Consider the following 6,610-nt stretch of genomic DNA (forward strand, 5'->3'; position numbering starts at 1 on the left):
CAGAACCAACAACCTTTTGTTTAGTAGACAAGCACTAATCATTTGCACCACCCAGGGACTCCGCACCTGAGAACAGGGAGCTCCATCTCTCGCTGAGGTAAGCTTGGGGCGCAGGTGAAGTGCCTTCCGCTTCCTGCAGGTGGCGCTGTGCCAGCCAGGTTAACTGGGCTGTGGCCTGAGCAGCAACGTGTCCACTGAAGCTGAGTCATTCTCCTCAACTCCTGCCTCAGTTTCCCTCCCAACCCCAAGAGGCACTGGCTGTAGTGGGTAAGAAAAGCGCTTGGGACTCCAACACAGCTGGATGTAAATTGTAGATATGCCACTTGGCAGCAGCCTATGGCTTTAACCCTCTGAGACTCAGTTTCTTTCTCTCTAGTCTGGAATGGGCTCCAAAGGACCCAAGCCTCACCCCTCGCAAAATGGGGAGGGGGTCAGCCATTGCAGAGTGACCATAAGAGCTAACACTTAGTCAGAATAAGAACATACCACTTGCCGAACAATGGTTTAGGTTTGTTTTATGAGTTTACTCATTTAATCCTCATAAAAACCCTAGGCACTACAAAGGAGGTGCTGTTATCACCCAGTTTTAGATGAGGAGGCTCAGAGGGGTTAAGTAACTTGCCCAAAGTTACAGAGCAAGGGAGTGACTGAGCTTTGATTCACACCCAAGTAGTCCTCAATGCAGTGGTTCCTACGGGGGTAGGGGGCGTGTAGGTGTTGGGGGCAGGGGACAAAGGCCTGATTTTGTCCCCCAGGGGACATCTGACAATGTCTGGAGACATTTTTGGTTGTCACAAGTGGGTGGTTCTGCTGTGGCATCTAGTGGGTAGAGAGGCCAGGGATGCTGCTACACATCCTACAATGCACAGGATGATCCCAAACCACAGAGAATTAGCCTACCCAAAATGTCAGCAATGCCGAGGCTGAGAAACCCTGGGGAGTTAAGGAACACAGGACAAGACTCCCGGAGGAGAGTCACTGGCCAGGGCCGCTGTGATGATTAAGTCAGGGGCTTCCAGGGGCAAGGTGAGCCACAATGCTTGTGGGGAGACAAGGGAGGGAGGAGTTACTTAGCCCTGGGAGCGACAGATCTAACCACAAGATGGCGCTAGTCAGTGGCAACAACAACAGCTGGATCACGCCGAAGTGCCTATCTTTTTTCTATGATGTATTTTTCATTTCGGTGGAGATGATGCTATTTTAACAGTGTTATGAAAAAACTCAGTGACTCATGTGTCATGATGTGCATAGTTGATTACATGAGTTTTTGACAGTTTGTGGCTCCCACAGTTAGGATAGTTTCCCCTTTCTGGGGAGTTTGGGGGTCTGTGCCCACGCCCCACTACCCCAACCCCAGCGACACACTGGGCATGATGTCCAAAAACGCTGGTGGGATTCACAGACGGGATGGCATTAGAGGGGAGCCACAAAGAGTAGGATTGTGCTTGGCTGACTTGGAAGGATGCAGAGGGGGAAGGGGAGGGAAAAGGAGAGGAGAGGGGAGGGGAGGGGAGGGAAAGTCATTCCAGGCAGAGGACTAACAGGAACAAAATAAAATTGGTAGACAACCAGGGGCAGCCACTTGCCACAGTGGAAAAGGTGACAACTGGGGAGTCAACAAACGTTTTGTGTTCACTTTGAGTGGGCCTGGTGATATTATAGTCACACATCCTCATCTGGGATTTGGTTTAACAGCTGCGTTGCCAAACTCTGGGTTTTGGTGGCAACAGTGTGAGGCCATGGGCATAAGACATTGCTGTAAGCTCTGAAGTGGCTACAGGTGGAGGTTACTACCGCCTGTGTCACGTGTATCTGCTTCCTATCTGTCTACTAACCTGCAACAATGTTCTACTTGTCTTTGAGTTCCCCGCGGGACCTGGCTCAAGGCTTTGGACCAAGAGAGAGCACCAATTGCCATGTAAGTTCTGTGAGACACAGGAACGTGTCTGATTGTCCTCCTGGCACCCAGCTTATCTGAGCAGTCAATAAGCACCTGCTGTACAAATTTGAAAAATCAAGAAGGATATCTACAGGAGAGGCAGCTGGCTTCTATGTCCTCCTACAAGATGGAATTCATCACTCAGTGTATTCACCATTTTTAAGGCCGCACCTTCCCATAGGCAGACTCACATTAACCATGTTCAAAGAGACTGATGTACAAACCAGTATGCCAACTGATTGCTATACAGTGAGAACAACTGCCAAGCATGCCAGACATTACTGCCTTAGAAAACAGTCTATCCCTGTAGACTAGCTTTGACCAGAAGTTGTCTTGGTGAACCAAGAATAAAAAAAGGGGCGTTGGTTACATTATTTAACTGTTTCCTGGCACAAAGTCTCTAGCCAGCCTGACGTTTCCCTCCTACCACAAGGATGGCCACTAAATGCAGACGGGTCATGTTCTTGGGCAAGCAGACCCTCTCCCCTGGACCATGCTCAGGGGGACTTCCCACCTCTGCCTCTGAGACTCTTCCCATCTCCATACTTCCATGGTGGGCCAACCTCACTTCTGACGGGCAAATTCTTTCTTCAGAGAGATTCCTATTTTCTCTGAAACGCAGCCTGGTCTTGCTCTGGAATGAGAGCCATTCTGCCCTGCAGATCCCTGATCAGATCCTCCTGAGACTGAAGTCCTGGCTCATCTCTTCTAGCTGCCTTTACTACTGGGCTTGTGGAGTGGGTGGGCACCCCCATTCCCCCACCTCCTGGCTGGCCTCCGCCCTGTACATTTCTCAGCAGGCAGGCAGCCTTCTGGCCTAGGGATGGGCCTGGGGGTTCGAACCCCTGCAGCCTGCCTGGAGCATCACCCTGGCACTGCTCCTGCCCCCAGGATACAACCCCGAAGGACATCAGCAACAGTGTGGGTTCTAGAATCATCCTCAGGGCAGCAGAAAACTCTAAGGGAAGATAGAAATGCACCCTGTTCTTAATGCTACTTAATTAAGAACTGGTCTATTTATGGAAATGTCACAGAACACTGCTGGAAACCAGGCTGAGGTCAGGATTTCGAATGCTTCCCTTTACCTTACTGCGGAGCTGTGGGCTCGGGGTGCATACATTACAGCTATAAGAAGACCTCACGGCTGTTTGTTACCCAGTGGTGAGCAAGGAGAGCTCTCTCCGTTTCTAGTCCTAACTGGAATGTTAGCCCTCAGTGCCTCCCCGCCCCACCTCCCCACAGCCATCACAGTGCCCCCATCAGGCCAGGAGAAGCTGGCCACCCACTCCAGAGTTATCTGTCCAGAAAGAGAGGCCCCTGACCCACGCTGGGCGAATCATAATGTCCCGCCTCTCTGCCACAGTTATTGGTCCAGGGATGGGCTTGTCACCCAAGCCCACCAATCAGAACCCTTCCCTGGGAATTTTCAAATGAGAGCTGAAGAGGAAGAACCCAAAGTTATTACGACATGAGTTTTGAGCTGGTTGTGAACTGTCAACCTTTCTGTTAACAGCTGAGCACTTAACTGTTGCGCCACCAGGGCTCCTTGACTTGTGGGTACACGGTCTGAAAGAATGAAGCTGGCTTGCAGAGAGCAGCAGGGATGAGAGAGAGGAATGGCTAGGAGCTGTGAGTATGTCCCTGGTTCCAGCTAAGCCTGCCCATCACCTGCTCTGCTGACATGAGCCAATACTGTCCATTTTATGCTTCATCTAGTTCGAGTGAGGATTCTGTCACTTGCAACCAAGGAGTCCAGGCTCATTGGACCTCTGAGGCACATTCACCACAAGAGGCATTTGAGTCAGAGTCCCTTAGCTACCCTGGTCTGGAACTGGACATCAGAAATGCCCAAGATCTCATGGATGCTCAGATGGTCCTCTTGGCTCAGAGGGAAGTAGAACAGCAAGAGGCAAACACCACCTTGATTCCAGGAAGCCAGGTGAACAGGGCGTGAGGGCAGGAGGACCTGGGTTTGAATGCCAGTGCATCTACTTAGTAAGGTGATAACTGTGGCAAACGTGCTTCAACTCTGGGCCTCAGTTTTCCCACCTGTACCTGCCTACCTCACAGGGCCATTGATGGATTTCATGAGCTGATGTAGTAAGACACTCAGCATAGTGCTGGGAGCCGGGTGGGGACTCTGTGACTGCCAGTTCCTTGCTATTACAAAGGCAGCAGCAGATACAGCTCTGCTCTCAGGTGGCTCGTCTTCAGCCATCAGGCTGGCATCAGAGAGAAAATGTAAGTGTCCATTCAAAGCCAAGTTTCCACAAGAAAAATGTACTGCGCTGGGGCAGGAGACCTTGTCCTCAACTGACCGAGAGACAGTGAGTCATATGGTCTGAAGGCCAGCCTCATTTCTCATAAATTGAGGGAGCTGGTAGAGTCCCCTGAAGCCCCTTCTACCCTCAAATGCTGTTAAGTTTCAGGGCAAATGAGTGTAATAAAGACTGACATTTATTGAGGGTTAGCAAAGAGCTAAGCACTGTGACATCACTTTCTACCCATTGCCTCATTTCATCTTTACCACAACCACAGAAAGGGATATTGTTTCTCTCCATTTTGTAGATGAGGAAACTGAGGCACAGAAAAGTTCAGCGGCTTCTCTAAGTTTGAGCAGCAAGAAAGCTGTGGAACCGCGATTCACGCCCAGTCTGACTTCAGAACCTGCGTCTTAACCACTGCCAACAACAATGCCCACGCATACGTGGACACACAGGCACGTGCACACACATGCATGCACACACGTGTGTCACACACATGCACACACGTGTGCACCCATGCACACCCCCCATACACTGCTAAGTGTGCCGATGCATAGAGCAGTTAGCCTTTGCTGCCAGATGCGGCCCCTGCCCTGAGCACAACTCCTGGCATTCGCCCTCCTGCCTGAACTGTCAGCCTGGGGCGGGTGGAGCCCCCACCAGGCCTCCCAGGCCCCTCCTGCTCTCCTCGGCCAGGCATATGTTGTGCCAGATGGTCTAGTTTGTTTCCTGCATTTCTGTGTTCGCCTCCTCCCCCGAGCAGACATCTCTGGGGGATATTCTCAGGAGGCGGCCTGGTAGTCAGGGGAGAGACCTGCTAGGGGGCAGTGCTCGTGAGTTCTGGCTCCTATCCTCCCCATTCCTGCTGTGCAGCCTTGGGCTATCAGGTCACCTCCCAGGGCCTCAGTTTCCATACCTGTAAAATGGGGACAGGAGGCTGGGTTAAACAAAGGTTTCTGGACCTCAGCACTGCTGGCATTCTGGGCCAGAGTCTTTTCTGTAGGGACTATCGTGTGTATGGCTGGGTGTTTAGCAGCATCCCTGGTCTCCACCCATGAGATGCCCCTCCCCCAAGGTGTGACAACCAAAAATGTCTCTAGACACTGCCAAACGTCCCCTCAGGTACACAGTCGCCCTCAGTTGAGAACCAAGGGGTTAAATGATCCCCACAGGCCCTTCTGGGTCCAACAGTCTGGGCTCATCCTCACTGTCTTGATCACACTTGTTACTGTGCTAAATGTCCCAGTCCAGGGAGGGAAGGCCTCTCCGACCCCGCACACGGTGCTGGAGCTGCCTGCAGCCTCACCTGGCACCTTCTCAGGCTGTGTTGGGACAGGTCGAGGACAGTGTCTGTCCCCTCCTTCAACGCATCTCTGGAAGTGGCAGGCCATTTATCCTCTTTCCTTACAGTTCCATGAAGGAGGGCATTCCCACCTGGTCCCCAGGGGAGGCCAACTTGAAGAAACATTCACATGGTCTCTCTCTACTCCTCCTGACTTGCTGTCCCCACGGGTGGAGGAGGGGGTGACCGAGTGGGTGAGATGTCAGCAGTCTGACAGCTGTCAGTGGCCACGGATCTCCGAAGCAGGATTAGACCCTAAGATCACACACACGTATCTTCACACATTGGAGCTCATTGGTCCCCTGAATACAGAGCCGTAAGTTCAGTCCTACTCTGCCATAGAGCTGGCCGGGTCTGCACCCACTCTGCAGACCCATCTTTCCCCTGAGGAATGTCCCACAGGCTCGGTTTGGAAAGGGAAATGCTGGGAAGCTATTCTGACCTGAGAACAAAGTCTCATTCCCTAACGGATTATTTTCAGCAACAAAGTTGACACGTGCCCCTGTCTGACTCCTGTGCTTTTTCTCAAATTTTTTACAATCTAAAGGGAAGAAGACTGTGAGTGAATGCCGCTCTCAAAAACCCCAGCGCCTGGAACTTGTCATTGTTAGCTGCCATCGAGTCACCCCCCCAACTCATGGCAACCCCACGCACAACGGAACGAAACATCACCCGGTCCTGTGCCGTCCCCCTGATCATTTGTGGACTGGACCGCTGTGATCCATTGGGTTATCGATGGCTGGTTTTTGGAGGTACATTCAAGTCCACCTTAGTCTGGAAGCTCCGCTGAAACATTTCAGCATCCTAGCACCACAGACGGGTGGTGGCTGTGCATAAGGTACACTATCCAGGAGTCGAACCTGGGTCTCCCACATGGAAGGCACTTACGAGATGCTAAATAAATATGTAGCTCAAACCCACGAGCTACTCCATGGGAGAAAGATGTGGCAGTCTGTTTCTGTAAAGATTTCAGCCTTGGGTCTGGGGTCTTAAAAGCCTGTGAGCAGCCATCTAAGATACTCCACTGGTCTCACCCCTTCGGGAGCAAGGGAGAATGAAGAGAAC

At 51.8% G+C, this 6,610-nt stretch overlaps 1 protein-coding gene across 1 annotated transcript in view; it reads right to left on the reverse strand.

Annotated features, from left to right (window-relative positions):
* Nucleotides 1-6,610, reverse strand: part of KCNQ3 (potassium voltage-gated channel subfamily Q member 3) — a gene marked incomplete at its 5' end in the record, with an annotated part of 323,938 nt that overhangs the window by 197,630 nt on the left and 119,698 nt on the right. The gene's annotated exons all lie outside the window — the stretch shown is intronic.

Source organism: Trichechus manatus, unplaced genomic scaffold (genome assembly GCF_000243295.1).
Source record: "Trichechus manatus latirostris isolate Lorelei unplaced genomic scaffold, TriManLat1.0 scaffold00022, whole genome shotgun sequence".
Lineage (NCBI taxonomy): Eukaryota > Metazoa > Chordata > Mammalia > Sirenia > Trichechidae > Trichechus > Trichechus manatus.